We start from the raw sequence: 22,507 nt of genomic DNA, 5'->3' as shown, positions 1-22,507 counted from the left end.
CTCTCATCATTGATGTTTCTATCTCTCTCTCCCTTCCTCTCTGAAATCAACAAAAATATATTTTTTAAAAAGAAAAAAATAAATAAAATGGGGAAAATATCCGCATTTCAGGCTTCTTGTTAGGATTAAGTGACTTAAGATATGTAAAGCCTTTGGGGCAGTGCCTAGCACACAGTAAGTCCTCAAAAAATATCAGTTGCCTTCTTTCTATCTAATTCTCTCCCACACACTCTGTTTCACTCTACTGGTGACCAACACAGACCCTGTATCTTTCCTTCAAACACTCCCTCTACTCCTCCCAAACAAATCTTCCAGTTTTCCAATCATTTCCAAGGCACAGTCTTAACACATACACACTGCACCCAGTCTCTATCATCCCCATTCCAGTGTCTTTCAACTCTCTGAGCCTTCAAGAAAAATGTCGTAAAGGGGGTCCCTTATTTGTACCTTCTACCAGAAAGTCCCTCAAAAATAACAGCAAGAGAAAAAGGTCTGTTCTCTCCTAGATGTACAGACACAGCTACATTCATTCCCAAATCTTCAGGAACAGCAATTTCACTATATGTTTACTGAAATTCTATTATCTTAATCTACCAGTCCTACTTCCCCACCTTTACCCCTTACTTCTCTACTCATTCCAGATTCAAAGATTTTATCTTTGTGAAGACCCTTACTCTCATACATGTTATCTATCTTTTGGACTGTTGGAAAGAAATGTTTACATCTCCTCCTACTCACCATACATAATACTGAGATGCTTCCTACCTCCACTACAGCATATACTCAGGGAATGTCTACTTTCTCCCCTAAATCAAACTTAAGAGAAAAATACTCAATGCAATCATATAATTTACCACTCCCCAAACAATTTTTTAGTTTACCATATGCTATTGTGGATACATACCATCACTATCATGGGTATGTGTCTATGTCAGAACAAGATTTAATTTTTTCCCCCAAGAGTTTCTAGTTTTTTTAATCAGGCCTACAAATAGCAAAACAAATCTCTTGGAGACAAGTCTCATTAATAGCCAAATGCTAATATAAAGATCACGAAGAAGTTCACAGAGAACTCCTTATGCACTGGCATTTGTCTTTTCAGTGCTACTGATAAAAGGCTCCTTGGATTACAGTTATTTGGGAAATTTAATAATTTGGAAGGCTTGTACAATGGAAGTTGACCTTTGGAAAAATAAAGGCAGAGGGAGTCATAGAGAAAGTCTGTTATTATAATATTGGCACAACAACAGTAACTTGAATAGAAACAGCAATCATGTTAATGTTTATTTTTTTAGATCCAGACCAGTATGTCTATTTGCCACACACAATGAATTTTTTGTTTTCCTTTCAGGTAGGGCCAAGGATACTCCAAGGTTTGGTTCTCAATAAATTCAACTTTTAAAAGAATAGCCTGTAAAAACAAAAATTCTACTTGAGCCCTTAAAGATTCTAATTACTGAACTTTTGACATGAGAGAAAAAATACTACAAATCAACAGAGGCTAGTCCAGTAGCAAAACACACTGTTTCTCTAGAATCAACCCTCAAACATTCAATAACAACCCTCTCTCCCTTTAAAAAAAAAAAAAATTTTTTTTTTATTGACTTCACAGAGGAAGGGCGAGAGAGAGAAATATCAATGATGAGACAGAATCATCGATCAACTGCCTCCTGCATGCCCCATACTGGGGATTGAGCCCACAACACGGGCATGTGCCCTCAACCGGAACTGAACCTGGGACCCTTCAGTCTGCAGGCTGACGCTCTATCCACTGAGCCAAACCAGCTAGGACTTCTTTCCCTTCTTTATTCCTAATTATAGGGCATTTCACTGTCAGTTATAGAACTTCCATTCAAGGGGAGAAGTGACAGAAAAAAATTCCAATTAACTCTTTCTCTTCAATGAGGCAGAGGAGGCAGAGATGCGATTTTTGTGAAGACCCTGACTGGCAAAACTGTCACCCTCAAGAGAAGGTCAAAGCTAAAATCTAAGATAAGGCGGGTATCCTGCCTGACCAGCAGCATCTGATTTTTGCTGGCGAAGAGCTGGAGAATGGCTACACTCTCTCAGACTGCAATATTCAGAAAGAGTCCACCCTGCACTTGCTGTTTCATCTGCGGGGTGGTACCATCGAGCTCTCCCTCTGTCAGCTCGCCCAGAAGTAAGACTGCGACAAGATGGTCTGCCACAAAGACACAGAAGCACAAAATGACTATATTGTTACCCTGACTGTACCCCTGCCAAATGCTGCAAGAAGAACAGCCACACCAGCAACCTGTGCTCCAAGAAGAAGGTTAAATAAGGCCCTTCTACCACCTCCTCAGCCCGAAGGGCAGCCGCCTGCCTGAATCCAGTAGTCTTAGGGCCTCAATAAAGTTTCTCTTTCATTGACTAGAAAAAATAAAAATAAAAAATTGCCAATTACTGTACTATCTGCAATTAGTTACACATAGGAAATAAATTCACTTGGAAATTTCTTCTAGTAAATTAACTTCCTTGGGCATATAACTACTAACTTGTTAAAGCTTCAAACAATTTATAAAAACTTGCCTTGCCCTGGCCAATGTGGCTCGGTTGGTTGGAGCATCGTCCCATACACCAAAAAGTCGCAGGTTCCATTCCTGGTCAGGATACATACCAGGTTGTGGGTTCAGTCCCTGGTTGGGGCAAGTATGGGAAGCAACCAATCAATGTTTGTCTCTCACATGGATGTTTCTATCTTTCTCTTTCTCTCTCGCTTTCCCTCCCTCTAGAAGATCAATGAACATATCCTCAGGTGAGGATTAAAAAACAAAACAAAGAATTTGCCTTTTATAAATATATATATAATTCAGTTCAAAAAAAGGTACTTGTTATTACTATTATAATAAATGTATACTATATTTAATTATCCATCTGCAAGTTCCACAATTCCATCTTTCCTGGCCATATATAAACCTCACTGGAACAACTATAGGTCAGTATGTAAAACATTCACTGGCACTTGCTGTTATCATAAAGTGCCTTGTAATATTAGTTGACCTTCCTGATATTCACATCTTATCTCTCCAATTTGACTATCAGTCATTCATTCAAAATTTACCAATCTGAGTCCACAAGTACCAGGTGCTATTCTAGGGCCTGGGGATACAAATGAAGAAGAAAAGCCACAATCCTACCTTCAAGGCACTCCAGTCTGAAGAGAGAAATCTAAACATGTTATTGGTACCCAATGGGGTAGGAATAGGTATAGGGAGCAACCAGTTTAGCTGGATGGGTTAGGGAAGTTTCTCAAACTGAGTCCTTAGGATATGTAAGAGCTTACCAGGCTGCAGAACAAGATACATTCTAAACAGAATTCAGATCGTTTAGGTTGGCACCTTTCTTTAACACTTTTAAAACTTTTAAGTGTGCCTAACAAACTGCTTGGCACATAGCTGATGCCTAACAAATATTTGTGGACCTAAATTATTCATGTTAGCCCATATGTGTGGATAACTGAGATTTAATCTATATCTAAAATAGGCATGTGAGCCCTAGCCGGTTTGAGCCAGTGGATAGAGCATTGGCCTGCAGACTGAAGGGTCCTAGGTTCGATTCCGGTCAAGGATGCATGCCCAGGTTATGGGCTCGATCCCCAGTGGGGGGGTGCAGGAGGCAGCCGATCAATGATTCTCTCATCATTGATGTTTCTATTGTTCTCTCCCTCTCCCTTCCTCTCTGAAATCAATAAAAACGTATTTTTTAAGTATAAATAAATAAATAGGCATGTGAATTATTTATTGGTTTTAAATGTCATCATTCACCCCATAGATATGTAATGGTCTATATGAACAAATAAATGTATTTGTACAGCTTGTCCACTGAGAGAATAGTTTCTCATCTGCTGTAACTTTTTGTTTTTAAAGCACTTTAGCAGATATGTCCTCATTTATTTTATTTTTTAAAATATGTTTTTATTGATTTTTTTTTTTTTTTTTTTAGAGAGGAAGGGAGAGGGATAGAGAAATAGAATCATTGATGAGAGAGAAACAGCGATCGGCTGCTTCCTGCACACCCCTACTGGAGATAGAGCCAGCAATCCAGGCTTGTGCCCCTATTCGGAATCTACTGGTGAACCATACACTATTAACCATTTGTATGCGATACGCATCTATAGATGCAAGCGGTGGACCTTTTTTAATTAAATTCAAAATATCATGGCAGTTAACAAGAAATCACAGTAATAACTAAATTTTGAACAGGATAAGACATTTAAAAAAAGAAAGAAAGAAAACACCAACTTTTAACAAATTACGTCTCTCTGGCCAAAAGGGTAAAATGCCTGGAAGCATCAAAGCAATCACTTTCCTCACATTCATATTTACTCATATTTATTTGTAGGAAAGTTACATTTCTTCCTTTTAGGAAGGGCCACCATCAACACAGCAGCATGCAGGTCACTGCAATTTTCCCCTAATGAAAACCATAACCTCCCGACTCAGTCATTCAGTAAGCATTTATTAAGGACCTACTCTGTGCCAGGCAGCCTGCTAAGTGAAGGGGACACAGCAACCAATAAGTCATTATCCCTGCTTTCTATAAGTTCATCTAATGGGCTGGTTCCAGAGACAACCCCAAGATAGGTATCAACTAATTTCCTTCATTCAACAAAGATTTACTGAGTGCCAGGCACCAGAAACAGGGGGAAAAATGAGGAAATTCTAAAAAAGAGATCCTTTCAAAATTTACTAAACAACTTGCTCTTTTGAATTATTAAAACCACATGTTCTTCTCCAAGAATGCCAACCATCAGAAGTTGGCTGTAAAGGCTTTTGATGATAACAACTAACCAAATATTTGGGTCAAAGATACTGTTTCCCTAATCCTACTACTTAGTGAGACCAGGCAGATACTGTCCTGGACTGATATATTTTTATTATTTAAGATCCAGATTGTGGTTGATCTTACCAACAATCGGAGATAAGTTGTTTCCTTGTAGAAAGATGCTTCCAGTAGAATGCACTATAAGCCTCTCAGGTCAAACACGTGACAAATCCTGTTACACTTTCTTGCCACCATACAGTTGGTCAAAGCAGTACAGGCAACCCTTCACGATGACATAGCACCAGGCCAAGTTTTCAGGGTGACAGGTCTCTGCTTTTCCTTCTCCCTTCCACAAAAAGTACAAAAAGTATCAATTAGTAAACAAGGCATCTGGCAAATATCCCATTTTCCTCTGACTTCTTCTTGAAATTAATCCAGGAAACCAACCCTTATGAGTCCTACCCAATTAATATTTTTAATATTATTATTGATAGTGGTGGTGATAGCAACTGCTAGCATGCAGTTCACAAAGTACTTTAAAATACATTACCTGGTACACCGGTCAATGAAAAAGATGGAGAGAGGATAAGCGGAAACATCATAGGCAACTATCTCAAATATCAAAAATTAAACCCAGTTTAACTGGAATTGGAAAGCAAGTATTTTCAATCCTACCAAAGGGTCAAGTTATTTTTATCAAAAAAGCAGAGGATTGACTCTAGCAATGCCAAAATCATAAATTTCCTCTTAAATGTGTCCTTAAATGCAGGCCTAATTGATTCAAGTTGTAAATGTTAAGACCACAGTCTCAGCAAGAATCTGATAATATAAATCTTTGTTACCCCAACCCCTTTCCCAAGTCTTTACCCATAATTTAAGGCTCAATAAATATCCTTTGGAAGAAGTACTTAACAATGAGGAAGCTGCCCAAGTAAGACAAACTGACATCACACTTAGCATTCAAGTACCTTTTTTAAGATTTAACGAACACCTATTGTACACCAATAAAAGCACTAGGTTAGACACAGCCACATAATTATCTCATTAACCTCATGAGCATGCCCAGATATACTTGAACCCCCAAAACTAAACTAACTGGATCCCCAATACTAAATTGTTTTAATACTTGCAATCTTGATCCTACCTAATTAATCCCTAGAACTCAACTGGACCTCAATTCCTACTAGGACTCAGCTCTTCACTCTCACAGATTGAAAGCATTTTTAATGCTTTCTACTAGGTAATACCAAAAAATTCCTTGTGTCTATTTTTAAGCTCCTAACTCCAGAATAAACACCATTCTTCCCAGTATGGCACATTGTGATAATGGCCACAGTCTAAAACAAGTACTCTCTTGAATCACACTAGTCAGAGAATAAACCTAGAATGCTAACTAACAAATGAATTTCAGCTGGGCAGAAGACATTGGATTTTAAATAGTCTTCCCAACCTCGAAACTATTTCCTAGTCATCTGAATACAAAAGCCTTCTCTATTTGAGTGAATTGCAGAAGGCAAATTTGACCCAAGGTTCATCAGAAAGAAGTGGGGAGGAAAGAAAAAATATTCCAACTGGCATGACTACATTACAATGTTAACAGCACATTACTCACCATTGTACTACAAGAAAGAACTTGCAAGTGGGCAAGGAACATTCAGGAAGCCAAGGAAACAAACAAAACTCTCCCAGTCCTCAAAGCACAAACACATTCAAGTGCCAGGGCAGGTCACACTGTCCAGTTCATCCCCAGGTAGGAGTGGGTAAAGAGGGAGTGGAAACAGGGGAGGGAAGAGAGGAAAAGCATTACAGGGCAGGTGTGCTTGTCAGCACCAAGGCAGATTTCTTTCTTGAATTCATCAAGAACCTTTTTAACAAAGAAATACTGGGAGTTCCACCTATTTTTATCACTTGATTTATTTATATAATCGCAGAGAGCCAGCAATATATGTAAATGGCAGCATAATCTGATAATGGTTGCAGACATTCCCTTGGGAATCCATCAGATGTATTTCTAAATCCTAGCTCTGTCACTTTCTTTCTTTTTAAAAAATATCTTTATATTGATTTCAGAGAGGAAGGGAGAGGGACAAATAGAAACATCAATGATGAGAGAATCCTTGATTGGTTTCCTCCTGCACGCCCCCCACAGGGGATCGAGCCGGCAACTCCTGTGTGTGCACTGACCAGGAATAGAACCCTGACCTCCTGGTTCATAGGTTGATGCTCAACTACTGAGCCACCTCTTGCTGTGTGATCTTGAGCAAGTTATTTCACTTCTCTGTGCCTTAGCAGGAACCTCATCTCATATCCACTGTGTTATCTTCAGCACCTTAAACAGTGCTTAACTATTTTGGATGAGTTAATAAGTATTTCCTTAACAGAATATTAAATATTTTGAATGAATTAACCTTTAAATAGGTTTAAAAATATCTATCATATGTAATTATTATGAGTATTAAATGAGGTAATATATAAAGTGCTTAGTATAACTCAGGGTAGGGTCTCACTATTAAGTTTTCTTCCCTTTAACACCCAGCCAGATCAGAAGTTATAACAGATGAGTCATGGCAAGAATTAAGATGGGATAAGAATTATAGAAGCCAAGCACTGGAAGATGTTTACTACTAGAAACCCAGTCATAAAATGCAGGAATATTTAATCTTGGCAGATGATATTAAATAACAATGCCCTTATAGTACCTACATAATAAATATTAGTTGATCCAGAAAATACTACTTTGAGTCTTCAGGTATCTGATATCAGACAGATTAAAAGCCTGGCTGAAAAGAAAAAAAGAGCTCTAGCCGGTGTGCTTAGTAGTTAGAGTGCTGGCCCATGCACCAAAGGGTCATGGGTTCAATTTCCAGTCAAGGGCATGTACCTAGATTTCAGGTTTGATCCTCAGCCCTGTTCAGGGTGCGTGTGGGAGGCAACCAATCAGTGTCTCTCTTTCACATCAATGTTTCTCTCTCTCCCCCTTTCTCCCCCTCCCTCCCTCCCACTCTTTCTAAAATCAATAGAAAAAATATCCTTGGGCGAGGATTAACAACAAAAAAAAAAAGAGAAGAGTGAGAATGAGTTGCATCTTAAATATACCTGTATACATATTTGAAAACCAAATATAGCCAGTTCAATTCCCGGTCAGGGCACATGCCCAGGTTATGGCTTAATCACCAGTAGGGAGTGTGTAGGAGGCAGCTGATCAATGTTACTCTCACACATCAATGTTTCTCTCTCTCCCTCTCCCTTCCTCTCTAAAATCAATAAACACATTTTTAAAAATAAACATATACACACACACACACACACATATATATATGTATATGTGTGTATATATATGATTTCTTAGAAGGCTGTTTAATTCTCTAAAAACTTCCCATTAGCAAAATAAAAAAATATATTGATTCACAGTATTTACTGGCCTTTTTAGGTAATAAAATCAGTGCAAGTGAATTGTTCTTAACTGCTGATAGGGTAAACAAACATGGAAGATTTGGGTCCAAAACTCTTCTCCTCCCTTTACTCCAGAAAGACTAATGGGGCCTTTGAGGCTACTTCACTGATAGCTTGTAACCAAAGCAACCTATCTACACATAGGGGGAAGAACTCTCATCTTCAAAACTGAAGTTCGGAGAGTAAATGCAATTAAATCCAAAATTTGAAGGAATATTTTTCCTTGACTATGAAGAACTGAATCTCAGAGGAAGATAGCTTGAAGAAACCGGAGTCACTATTGCATTATGAGCCTGATAGAGAGACATATACATATGTAGTGTCTAAATATGAGGAAAACCTATGTGGAACTGAAACAGCTTGTGGTTAAACCTCATCATAATGTGGTCTTGGACTTCCCATTTCACTTCCCAGGCATCTGCTCTGTCTTTCAACCATTAAACCCACCTCCTAAGCAATATAATACCAGGTATGGTAGAAAGAGCACTGACTGACAGTCAAAAGAATGGGCTCTACACCACACCAAGTTCTACTACTTAAACCAGTTGTCTAAATTCTCTATATTCAGTATTACCTGAGAATGTGGGGCTAGACTCAGTGCTCTTCAAAAATTTCCACCCAGGTATCCCTTTGGAGATATATATCAGAAACTAACCAAACCCAGCTCTCCTATTGCTATAATCCAGATTAAAAACATATACATTGTTCTTATCTACCCCTTTCCCACAAAAAAAGTTAACAAATTCTATTCATGTTTCTTCAGATCACTCCAATCTTCCAGTTTCTCCATTGCCATCACTCCTGCAGAGACTCCTTCCCAGGATTACAACGGTCCTCCAACTGCTCTCTCTTCCTCATTGTACACCATACGGCTGAATCAATTTTCCTAAAGTACTAATTTACACATAAAATCTCCTGCTTGTGGCCTGGACAGTATGGCTCGATGGTTGAGCTTCAACCTATGAACCAGGAGGTCGGGGTTCATTTCCTGGTCAGGGCACATGCCCGGGTTGCAGGGGCATGCAGGGGGCAACTGATCGATGATTCTCTCTCATCACTGACATTTCTCTCTCCCCCCTCTCCCTTCCTCTCTGAAATCAATGAAAAATAATTTTTTTTAAAAGAAACCCTAGGATGTTCATCAGTCAAAACAATAAAGGTAAACTAGGCCATTAAAAAGAAATTCTCTGCTTGTGGATTTTTCACTCTAAGGATAAACCAAACTTCTCTGCCTGAGATTTAAGGCCCTCTACAACTTTACTAGTCTCATTGCTCTCCTAGGTGAAACACTATGCAACAAACGGTCTACTCAGTCGGCCCCCAAACCAAGGTGGGCTCAGCTCACTGCTCTCCTACCTTGAATTTTTCCTCTATATTTACTCAGTTTTCTCTCCTCTGAGGCCTAGATTATCCTAAAGGCAAAAATTTGCCTACCTACTACCTCTAACGCCATATAACTAAATAACTGTACTCCCCACTTGACACTTAGTACCCAAGAGTTAGTATTACTATTTATCCTTTTATGCATTCAGTCTTCACAACTAATTATTAAGTTCTTGATAACTTTTACTCTGCTATACCTGAAGCCTAACTTTTCAGAAGGCAGATAGCCAATAAAATGTTAATGATAACTATTACCTCATTTAAATTTTCTAGGCATTTTCCTCACCTAGAAAATGATGACAATATGTAAATTTCCTTTCAGTTCTAAATGCTATATGATGGTATATATGCTACTAATAGCCTGTATTTATTTCTTATATCTTGTTTTTTATATATGTATTTATGTATATGTAACTATGTTCTGTTTAACCCAGAATATAAATTCCCAAGGGGCCAATTCTCCTCCTACCTGTTTATTTACTGGGTTACACTTCCTTGACATCTCCTTACAGCAACTTGTCCAAATTCCAGTACACAGCAGGTGTTCACTAGGAAGGAATTTATAGTCTCAACTAGGCAGCAAACGTCAAGGGAAATTTATGGATGATTTTAACTTCATTTCTAGAATGAACTAGTATAGTACAAAAATTACAAGGATCATTTAGAGAAGTAATTTAATGTTAAAATGAGAGGTCACCTTGTGCCAAATAGCTAGGAACTTATTTTAGGCATTCAAAGAAGCTAGGATGCAGCATATCTTTTTTGTTGTTAATCCTCACTCGAAGATATTTTTCCCATTGATTTTTAGAGAATGGAAGGGAGGGTGAGGAAAGACAGACAGACAGACAGCCTCCCACACTCGCCCTGACTGCGGCCAGGGATTGAACCTGCAACCCAGGTACCTTACCTAAACCAGGAATTGAACCCGAGACCCTTCAGTGCACAGGCCGACGCTCTAACCACTGAACAACACAGGCCAGGGCTGAGTGCAGCATATCTTAAGTCTACATCTCAAACTGTATTTTCAGAATTCTGAGAGGTGTGGGAAGCCTCTATCCCTGGTCAGTAAACAACAAGGACCAAGTATCTTTCATGTCAGGTAATCCTGTCCTTAGTACTAATGGAAAATTTCAGAAAACAAATAGTCTAACACTCAGCCAGGTCAGCTTCCAGTTCAAAGAAGACAAAAGCAAATGCTCACAAAGTCACTAATAAAAGCAGGTAGATTTGAAAACATTTGAGAACCTGCTGTCTAAAATATTTTTGTTAGCAAGGCATTGTATTTTCCCACCGTCTTGCCTCGATTCCTCACACAGGATTGATTATCTTCAAATAAATATCAAAATTTACTAATGCAAAAACCTCAAAGAAATGTTCTTCTTTTCCTTTCATGTCAGTTATTAATGACTCAAAAGGCACTAGTAGACCAACTCATTTTAAATGTCCCTGACTTTTCAAAGAACTATTTTAGGACACAAAACTGTACTTTCAAAGTTGAATTCTATATATGATGTTTTCCAAGTAGCATGTAGCCTGAATACAACTTTAATACAGTTAAGGTACAAGGTTTATACAGAATTCTAAGCCAGGTTTTGAAGGATGAGAGGAAACAACCTCTTTAAATGTTTATACCTATTCCCCTTTTCCTTTCCTGTTCTTCAGTCCTACACTATATCAGCTAACTCCTGCTATCTATTTCTTTGCTTCTTTCCCTGACTTCTGCATCTCCCTACCCCTGATCCTAAAAACTGTGTGGGAAACTACAAGGTAAGAGTCTGGTGTCTGGAGCTGGGGCTCTTGCCCTCTTCCCTGTTAAGTCTCCAAATAAAATCAAGGGCCACAGACAATTTTCTCTTCTATGGTTTGTGCTACCCCATCTTCCTTATCAAGACAAGAAAGGAGACATGGGGGTAGCAGGAAAAGATGTTGGGGAGTCATTCACTCAAAGGAACTGTAAGCTTATTAAAGCTTACCCGATCAACTTTATGTTGCTATTGACTGCAAGTTTTCATTCTAGGCTTATTCTCAGAGCCTATCCTGTCAACAACACTCACACATCCCCCACAAACCTTCCCAAATATATTAAATGCATGCTAAGAATTAAAAACATTTTATCAAAAATTTGAGCTAAACGTAACTACAAAAAAAAAGTTGGTTGCAAATTAAATCTTAGAAATGCATTTTAGAATCACAAACGGATTTGGGATTATGCACTTCAAAAAGGTTCATGATATTCTTCAGAACCCCAGGAGGAAATCAAGGCCTGAAGTATTAAGGTAAGCACACGAAACTGCCGATATTTGACTTTTATCTACAAAATTGCAATTTCATATATTCAACTTAATATTTAATTTCTTCTTGGTGGGGGAGGGAAGAGTTTCTGGGAAGCCAAAATGATGGGTTTTTTTGGGACTATACATTCCACAATTAATAACTTCAAAATATTCTGCTGATACACAATCTGGTCTTGTTAATAAAAAGGTGTCACTAAAAATATATGTACATAGTATACATGTATGTATGTGTATATTGGGTTTTCCTCTTGAGGGGCCAAAGAATTCCTGGCTCCCAGCAGTGTTCATTAAGTGAACAGATAGGCGGCTTTTTCTCAACACCAATATCCCATCGCCAGTGAAGGTGTCAAGACCTTGATGACAAGAGCAGAATTTGATAGCTAGTGAAAGTCTGGCCATAGGAGCACACTGCCTCAAAGGCCATCAGGAGTAATTCCCAGGAGCTCCCTCATTAGGATGAGATCAGCGATCAATTCACATTTCATTTCTCAAGGAATGTCTGCTCTCATCTAATACAGGAAGTTAGTCTTGACTGCTCTCACCATTTATGTACATTTTTATATAATTTTCAGGCTGAGAGTTTCTTTTGAAGCTTTATTTTTCATGGAGGCCACTATAATGCTCAGACTTAAACTAACGGTTCACCATCACAAAGGATTGTCTTTATTTTCTTATTCATTAATTAACCATTGCTAATGGATACTAAATGCCTACTACACATAAGTTATTGTGGCAAGCCCCATGAGATACAAAGATAAAAAAGATCTTTTATCTGCTTTCCAGAGCTTAGAGTATAGAAGGGGCATGTGAATAAATAAACTCAAATACAAGATCCAGAACATATAACCACCACCAGACAAGTACCAATAAAATGAAAGGAGAATTCAAAAGTGGGAAAGATCATATCCTGTTAGAGAAGAAAAAAAAAAATCAGGGTATGATTTAAACTGGGACTTTGATGGGTAATCCTGACAATACTTTGATGGGTAGGATTTGTTAACAGGGCAAGTGCAGAGGGCAATGGAGGAAACAGGCTTAATGACTGGGTGATTAAATGAACTAGATTTATATGTAGACATATCTAAAAAACAATATAGGGAAAAAAGGATGCAAAAGGATACATGCACTTTGATTCTATTTATGTAAGATTTCCAAACAAAGCTGTGTTTGTGTATTGATATAATATTAAAATAAAAAGAAAGGTATATAACATGAAATGGAATGATATATACTAAATCAGGTCAATAGTCATTCCCGGAAAAGAGGAAGGGGGAAAGGATGCAGAGTGGGGCTTTAGCTATCTCTACCATTTTGTATCTTAAAGCAAGCAAGACATTTAAAACAAATACGACAAAATGTTAATACCCATTAAATTTGGGTTGTTGGCTCAAAATTGTGTTACGGTTTCTCCCCTGAACTTTTCTAAATAGTATTTAAAATATCTCATTATCCAAAAGTTTTAAATTAAGAAAGGGCCAGGTAACTGGAATAGTGGAGTCATTAACATAAAAGTAATAGTCAGGCCAGGCCAGCATGGCTCAATGGTTGAACATCAAGCTATGCACCAGGAGATCATGGTTCGATCCCTGGTCAGGGCACATGCCCAGCTCGTGGGCTCGATCCCCATTGTGGGACGTGCAGGAGGCAGCTCATCAATGATTCTCTCTCTCTCTCTGCCCCCTCCCTTCCTCTCTGAAATCAATAAAAATATATTTAAAAATAAATAAAATAATAATAGTCAGGAGCAGAATAGGTTTCTTAAACTTTAAGGTAACACTTGATTAACCTAGTTTTGAGACTGAGGAGGATCCTTCCTCACCCTCACACAGTGTGCACAAAAGGCACCTAGAACAGATAGGGAGGGGCTGACAAATATGAACAAGAAAGAAGTTGTTATTGCCATCCTAAATCAGATATCTGAGGGGACTAAGACCCACCTTCCCACATAACATAAATGCCGGTGTAACCAAGTCATCTCCCCAAAATGAAGCCAAGGAAACTTCCAGTTACATAGGAATTCAGATAAAGACTCACTGTGACTAGCTATTCTGTGCCTATCTCTCCTCCCCTCCCCCAAACACTCACAAACAAAAACAAAATGTACCCTTGCCCACTTGAGAAAGAATTAAGAACTGGCAGCTCTGCTAAAGTGGACAGTTTCCAAGCCAAGGCCCTTCTCTGAAGATGTTGACAAAGCCAGAGAAAAGAGTAAAGAAATCACAACTCAGTTAAGTTTTAAGAAAAACTTATCAATGGAAGGCATCCATCCTTCACATCCCCTTGTGTCCCAACTCTCCCTAGGGATTGAAATCTAAGGCCCGCTAAGATGTCCTTTATCCTGTTCTTAGACTATTCTCCAGCAAAAATGACTAAAACACAAAATCCAAACTTCTTTAGCATGTTAAACCAATTTTCCTCACAAAAATCCAATGAAATAAAAAATACAGAGAAAATTTAGAATCCAACTATAATGACATATCTTGTGTGTGTGTGTTTTTAGATAAATATATTTTTTGTCAGTGCCCAATTTCTTTTATCAAAGTTTCACTGGTACAACTTAAAACTAAGTTTAAAAGAAAACAATTTGCAGGGAACTTAGCAGGAGAAATACATCTGCACACTCAGTAAAAACAAATACCTTGACATTCTTCTACAACTGAATCATTACAGCTGAATAATAACATCCTCTTCACTCCACTCTAGGGCATCCAACTGTCCAAGGTCAAAAGTCCCTATTTCCCAAGGTAATCTCAGGGCAGATCTTCCTCAGTCAGACCTGGGAAAAGTTCACGGTGGACTGGTAAACAGACAATGGGATGGAAGACAGAAATCCCTCTGTCTTCTGACACAATACAGTGTGTGAGAATATAAGGAACATTAGAACGGGACTTGTGAAGGACTGAGAGAGGTGACCTAACATTTATTAATCACCTACCACATTACAGTCACTGAAGACTGAATTCCAGACCAACCTATCACTAAGACTACTGTGATCCTGAGTAAAGCTCAGGCATTCCATCGGAAAATGAACAAGGGAGACTAACAAAGCATAACAATCCCTGTAGTTATTCCATGATTCTATAAACATGATCACTCAACAACGAATGTGTTACTGTTAAGTATAATACAGTTATTTTTAAAGCCTTCATTTTGTTCCTCTCCAATCCACTGTCTACACATCATTGACAAAATATCTTTCTAGAACATGAAATTTACTTTATCACCCAATGTGATTCATCATTTATTTCAGCACAAGATAAAGCTGTCTGTGATCAGCCTTACCTACTTCCCCAGTCTCATCCCTGCCCTCCAACCCTGTCCTCCAGCCAAAATAATTATTAAAAGTTACCTGAAGAAGCCTGGCTGCTTTTGTTCATGCTGTTTTCTCAGCCTGCAGTGTACTTCTTTCTCCCTGTCTTCTGTAGGGTGTAGCCTTAACTCATCTTGCAAGACTCTGCTCAAATGTCATCTCCTCTGGGAGGCACTTTCAAAAGTATGCGTACCCACGGCAGAAATGACCTGCCAGCCCCCACTTTCTCCCCTACATACTTCTAGTGCAGCATCTATAACCCTTCATTCCATCTAGATATTTGCACATCTGTCTCCTCCCACTAGACCCTTGTAGGTAGAGACCTTGTCTGACTCATTTGTTTCCTGTTCCTAAAACGATGCTTACAAGACGACACTCATTCCAGGGGTATTTGATGGAGTAGGGAGTAGAGGAATAGAAAATAGGAAGGAGAAGAAAGAATCAAGTGGGATGGCCTGAAGAGTGGAGAATTGTTAGTGTTTATGAGTACCATCAGATTTGGCCTTCTGTTCTTTCCCGAAATTCTAGTCTTCAGACACCTTATTCATTCTCTTGGCTACAGCTACATCTATGCTTAGAACTGCAAAACCACACTTGCAACGTAGTAAAGCCCCCACCTCTACGCCAGCTTTAGGCTCATCTCTAACAACAGGAACAGCTTTCGCTTGGATGTTTCATTGCCACTTTAGGTCCAACACATCTCAAATTGAACTCATCGTATTCCCCTAAAAAAGAAATGACAAAACCTTCCTATCTTCTCTATTTCAGGCAATGTCTTAGAAACCCAGGCTTAAACTGTCATAGACATACTTGATCACTCCCCTTCATCTTCAATATCCAGTCCAGATGATTTCAATTTTTCCTTCACAATCTCTTTCTCTCTCTTTCTTCTCCTTATTCCACTCTCCACACAACTCTAGTGAATCACCTCACACACCACGGGTGCCAAATTTCCCTTCCCTCCAAGCCAACCTTGTTCCCTACTATCTTCATATTGCTATCCCAATCAAAATTTCTCAGGGGTTCACAATTTTCTATCATTTAAAATCTAAACTTATAAGCCTAGCTTTGAAGACCCCTTATAAACATAGCTCCAAACCATCCGAACCACCTTTGTTTCGCTATTTACTGCTACTCAGTCTTATCACTGCCCCAAGAACATCCTGAGTATATCCCTATTCCCGGCTTTTGCTTGATCCCTTCTCAGCTTCAAAATGAAATAATTTTTGTTGTTATTTTCCTCATTCCTTGTACCTAACACCATTTTGGTGTTGTTGTTTTTTAATATATTTTATTGATTTTTTTACAGAGAGGAAGGGAGAGGGATAGAGAGGTAGAAACATCGATGAGAGAGAAACATCGATCAGCCGCCTCCTGCACACGTCCTACTGGGGATGTGCCCACAACCAAGGTACATGCCCTTGACCGGAATCGAACCTGGGACCTTTCAGTCCGCAGGCCGATGCTCTATCCACTGAGCCAAACCGGTTAGGGCCCATTTTGTTTTTTAAGATCTGGAATCAGTTCCAATTCCTCTGTGACATCATTCATAAGTACCTAAGTACTCTTCTCTCAAAATACCTACGGTATAAAGTGTGTACTATGCAATAAAAAATATATTTTCACATTTTTTTAAAATTTTATTTGTGTGGCATAATAGAAGCTCAATAGGTAGTCATTTCTTCCTATTCTCCTTACTCCTAACTGGACTGTAAACTCTTCAAGGGCACAAAATTGTCATTTTACCTAATCCTCCTCAGCATCTAGCATAGAACTAAACTCAGAGCAGGTCACTAAAAATAATAGTTAGTGATTTCTCCTATCCAAAACTACTTCTTCCAAGAAATAAAGGGACAAAACATAATCCTAAAAATCACAGTTGAAAATAATCCTGAACTACACTAAGATTCCTGAATTTCCACCTCTGATTTCCAGCCAAGATACTACAATCTTCTGACTCAAGAGTAAATAATAATCCTGTGCTCATGACATCACAAGCACATAGTTTGGTAATGATGATGAGAAGGTGGGGTGGGAGGCAGGTAGGAGTGAAGGAAAGCAAGTAGACTGAAAGAACAAGGTTGAAAGGACAGCTGTGTGATTTTTTGTTTATTTTTAAATATGGACACTTATTCTTTTTTTTTAATTGGCCATATTTTCAAACAAGTTTACTTCAGGAGGAAAGATCTGACAGATTTTCAGTGGAGCTAACATCTGGAAGAGCCTCTACAAAGCACAGGTCTTTTGAAAAAGCCACCTTAATCTTCGACAATGCAACATATGACAGTAAGATTCCTCCAAATACTGTGAGTGAAGACTCATTCTGGCTGCAACATAGGCATCACCTACCACTCACTTTTAAGCACAAGGTGTCTACACAGCCTGAGAGGCCATATTGGACCCACACAGATTTTGAAAAGAAATCGTTCTTCATTAACATATGCAGTCTCGTCTTAGTTGTCCTCATATGGGTTATTCAATTTACTGATTTCTGAGGCAAAAGCTTTAATTCAAGATTGACTGTTCTCGTCACCATCAGGTAATATAGGCTTAGAATTGCAGATTCATTTCAACAGAAGTATGATCCCAAAACACGAAAATAAACCTGGTTAAAAAATAATGTATTTCAAGCCAAGAAATTTATTAAGTTCTGAATTACCTATGCTAGTGCTCTCTACAATAGCAGGGAAAGTTAAATGTACTTAAAACATGATACTGTCCTTACCATAAGCTCTTGAGGAGAATCCTGCCATCGTCTTGAGACTTTCCCACAGATCGGTACAATGGGAGACAAACAGCAGAGCTCAGCATAGTGAGTAAGGTGCATGAATACAAAAACTTCTACAAGGAATCTTATGTCTCCTGGCCGATCCTTTTAAGCCAGGATGGTCCAGAAGAGAAGCAGGAGTCACAATGTACCGGTGCCTGCCTGATTCCTTGTCCCTGAGTTTCTGAACCAGAAGGCTCAATATTCCTTATTAAATCCATCCTTTGTTCAAGGACCTACAATGACTCTATTGACCCTTCTATCAACACACAACAGAGTCTGGCCACTGAGTCTCCTCCACCCTCTTGCTTGCTCTACCCATGACTTGACCAACCCACATTCTCTGCAGTCACTCTCTTTTATTCCGACAAACACAACTTCATCATTCATACTGTACATTCTATACTTTCTGCCTGGAAGATCTTTTCTTTACTCCTAACATTTACTTGAATGCTCACACATGTTTTATAATAAGGATGAAGTAAATTGTCCAAGGTCACATAGTATAAACCTCAACCAAGATATGAACCAAGTTTCATCTAACTCTGTAGTCCCTGCCTCCCAAGTCCATTTCAAATTTTACTGACTCAGAAACAGTCCCTAATTCATCTCATTCTTATTTTGTTACTTCAAGTTTTCTAGACTTTACATACTGCATTTATAGCAATTATATTTGGTTTTGTTTCTCTGTTGTTTCCTAAATGTTAAAGCTTATAATAGTCTACCTTTCCATTTACTGTAGACCACCTTCCCTAACCCCACTCCATCCCCAGGGCAAAAACATCTGTCTTTACACCTTTTATATCATCCCAAAACCTGTCACTGGAGTCTGGAGACTGCTTTATCCACCTCAGTATTCAATAATTATTTGGCAAGGACTTCTTACTTAAAAAAAAAAAAAAATCAACTCCCTCTTTCTATCATATTAAAAAATCAACTGAGTTCCAGCATTCATGATAAAACTGCCCTGCAACTACATTCCAGTTCCACACATTTTAATTATCTAAATTTATCAGGGGCTGTTGAGAAGATTCCAGTCTGCCACTCCACAGCTCCCACAGGAAACCTACTGCTAAAGTCACATTTTAAAGCAATGTTTTGGGATTCTTCCCTTGATGGGATGAATGTTTAGAGTGAGAAAAAGGGGTGCTTCCTTACAATGTCCTCTGCCAGCATCCTTAGCATGCTTGAGACATTTAGGACCGCTAAAGCTTTTGACAAATGTTACTCAGTGCCCCCCATAACAAACTGAGAACTTATTTTTAATACTGAGTTATTCCATCATAATTCACTTGGTTAATCATACTGAGTCTCAAAATTCCAAACAAAGCCTTCTGAAAACTTGGAATAGTGGTGGGCTATTAGGCTGCCCTACACTTAACCTTGGTTTATTCAACCCCTCAATCCCCACCCCTATCCCCACGGAATTATATATGTAGTTCAACTAGGGAAAGTTGCTAAATACAGACATAATAGAATTTACCAGATATGATCACTAATATTGACACAAACCAACTCACATACTGAAAGAATTATTGATCAGCAGACTCTGAAAGGATGTGTGATTTTTAAAAATTAGATTTTACCCTTTAAATTAAATTTTCAATAGGTGTCCCAAAAGAAAAAGATTAAGGAAGTAAAGGTTCAGGAAAATTTCCAAGTTGCTGGTGACACAACTCCACCAAATCCAACTAACAATTAGCATTCATTACTTGTCAGTCTGCCTTAATACAAGTCAGCAGACAGCCCTTCCTTTGGCAAAGGTTTAGGTGGTGTTTTTTTCACAAGGAAGTTTCTGGCATTAAATGAAAGGGTAAGCCAAATCGGGCAACAACAAAAAAATTAGTTATAGTTTGGAAAATATCTTCCTTCCATTTTTCCTTCCTGCTGGAATGCATAAAGTTCAAAGTGGATAGTTGTTCAATTCTAAATTATTCATGTTAATGGATAATTATCGGCAGAAAGGTGCTGATAATCCGAAATGGGAAAATTTTTTAAATAACCGACTTCAGTTTTGGAATATCTTTTCAGCATATTTACCTTCACAATTCTTCCTAGCATGAGCTAATATTTGTATTCATTTGCAATCCCAAAGTACATAGTAACTGGCTACTTATTCAGGGAGGTGCTCTGAGGCACACAGGGTAGCTAGTGGAAATTATAACAGACCCGTATTCAGACTCCAGATGAGCAACATCAACTTCATTTATTTTACAGTTCTGTTCAGCCTGCAAAATATCAACAGACTAGCACAGCAGGATAGTTAGTAAACTTTAAAAGAACTGCTCAAAAGACAATGAGGACAAAGAGTATAATTGTTTGCCTATAATGTATTCATTTGTAAATTATGCAGAGCAAATGTTTAATTACAAGTCTGATTCTCCCTAGCCACCTGGCTTAAGTCCCTGCAGTCTTCTCCTCCCCATCAGGAACGAAATCTCATTTACTCTAAGGGAAATTTTATAAGTATATAATATAGAAAATGTGTTTAAAAGATTTAGGATTAGCTACCCTTTTGGACCAGCCTTACCACCACTTCGACTTTGTCCTTTCCTACCCTAGAAATAGATTCTGAAAGACAAAGGAATCCACCTCCTCAAAGGTCTCCTAAACGTACAGTCAGTATGAGAAGACAAAAGACTGAAGATGTACCCATTTCAGACTTTCTTTAAAAAGCATTTTAAATATGTACTTATAAAAAGATAAGGAAAATAAGAGCCAAAGCCCCGCTAATTCTTGCCTTTTGTATTTGTAACTTCTGAAGAGTCTGCAGAGAACCTTACATAAAATTTCATCATAGTCAGTTTCTTCCAACTTAATATTTATATCTGCATTGTGCCCAGAGGAGCCGCCTACGGTAGACAGACTACCTAGAGGGCGAGGGAGGGAGGGAGGGGGGAGAGAGGCAGGCTCGGAGCGCCGGTCCTCGCGAGCCGACAAGCTAAAAATACGCCGGCCCAGTAAACAAATCCCATTCCATCCCGACCGAGCCACACCGTTAACCTAGTAATTATGAGAAGAGGAGTGAGATCACGCAGCCCCCGGCTTACTCATCATCAGCTTCTAAAGTTTCCATCGGCTCATGGCAACTTTGCTTTTTTCTGAAGTTCATCAGCCTGCCCTAGAATCGCTCTCTCTCTCGCACACACTCGCACACACTTTTTCGCTCCCTGCCTCCATTACCGGACGCACCTCAGTTTGGCTATCGATAGGGGGGGAGCAAGCTTGTCTTTTCATTTTACTTTTATACTGAGACTGTACAATGAACTTTATCCGGCTGTGGGGTGGTAGCCTGCACCCCTAAGCACCTTAAAACTCCACCCTCCCTCCCCGAAAGTCTAGCTGACACAGTGCAAACTGCCCGGCACACTTGGGAGACCAGGATCGGGGGAGAGGGGAGAGCGAGGCGGGACACCGGTGAAAGGCAGGAGTAACAGGGAAAGGTGGGGCCGAAGCAAGGAACCGTCAGGGCGAGGAGGGGGTGCGAGAGGCGATGGCTCGGGGTGGAACATGATCGGAAAGGAGAAGGGGGGCAGTGGAGATCTGAGGGTCCGAGTTGGGGAAACTGAAGAGGCGGGAGTAGAACGGGGGAGGGTGACAAGGCGGGGGGCTCCGTTACCCTCGCGGCTCCCGGGGCAAGGCCCTAGGCCGGGGCGGGGCGCGGGGCCCGGCCGCCGCTCCTCATTCCGCTGCTGTGACCCCGGGGTCCGGCCGGCCCCTCCCCTGACGACGATGGAGGCGGAGGCGGAGGCGGCGGCGGAGGCTGCGACCGCGGCTGCCGCTGCGCACAGGATCCGGATCCGGAGCCAGACGGGACTGATCCGGACTGGCCTCCTCCTCCAGCGGCTTTTTTTCCTACTCCACGCACGGTCGCCACTCCGACTCCGGCGGCTGGTTCAGGATCGGTGGTTTTCGGCCGTCCGGCCGGAAACAAGCGCCAGTTTCCGGCCGGAGCGGGTTGGTGGTAACACCCAAGCCGCCCCCGGTCCTCCCGCCCCGCCCCGCCCCGCCCCTCCCGTACAGCCCCGCCTTCAGCGCCGCTCCCCTCGCCGCGGCCAGTTTGGCGCTTGTCCTGCGCGTGACCCGGTGTCTCCCTGGCCGGTCCCTGCAGCCGCCCGTCGGGAGAGGCCCGGGGCCGCAGCTGGAGGGGTCAGGTGGACTTGGGAGACTGTGCGGTAGGCTCCGTGGGCCACAGCAGTTTGGGAAGAAGCGGAAAGAAGCGGGGTGGTCCTGGAAAGGTGAGAGGGATGAAAATGCTCTAGAATGAGAAGTCTGAAGTTCTAGTTGGAGTCTGGAATGAAAAGACTCATTCTACACTGACCAGCGGAAAATTAACGCTTCTTCCAGACAGCCTCCTTCCAGTTATGCAGTCTCCTTTCTTCACTCATGAAGTAAACATACCCTTCCCTACACACACCCAATACTTATTAATTTGCGTAATGATGATGCCTTATTGACACATCTGCCTTAGACCGTTAGCACAATCAGAAATAGTTATGTAGAACCTTTTTTTGG

General features: G+C 40.0%; 1 protein-coding gene across 1 annotated transcript in view; it reads right to left on the bottom strand.

Annotated features, from left to right (window-relative positions):
* Window positions 1-21,933, bottom strand: part of OTUD7B (OTU deubiquitinase 7B) — a 50,265-nt gene extending 28,332 nt beyond the window's left edge. The window contains exons 1-2 of the mRNA XM_079761775.1: window positions 21,612-21,933; window positions 4,930-5,131 (exon numbers count right to left, since the gene is read on the bottom strand). The gene's annotated coding sequence lies outside the window, so the exon portion shown is untranslated. The remainder of the gene's footprint in view (window positions 1-4,929; window positions 5,132-21,611) is intronic.
* Window positions 21,934-22,507: the final 574 nt, after the last annotated feature.

The sequence above is a fragment of the Cnephaeus nilssonii genome, assembly GCF_951640355.1.
Source record: "Cnephaeus nilssonii genome assembly, chromosome: 21".
Lineage (NCBI taxonomy): Eukaryota > Metazoa > Chordata > Mammalia > Chiroptera > Vespertilionidae > Cnephaeus > Cnephaeus nilssonii.
This window is presented reverse-complemented; position numbering and strand designations above follow the sequence as displayed.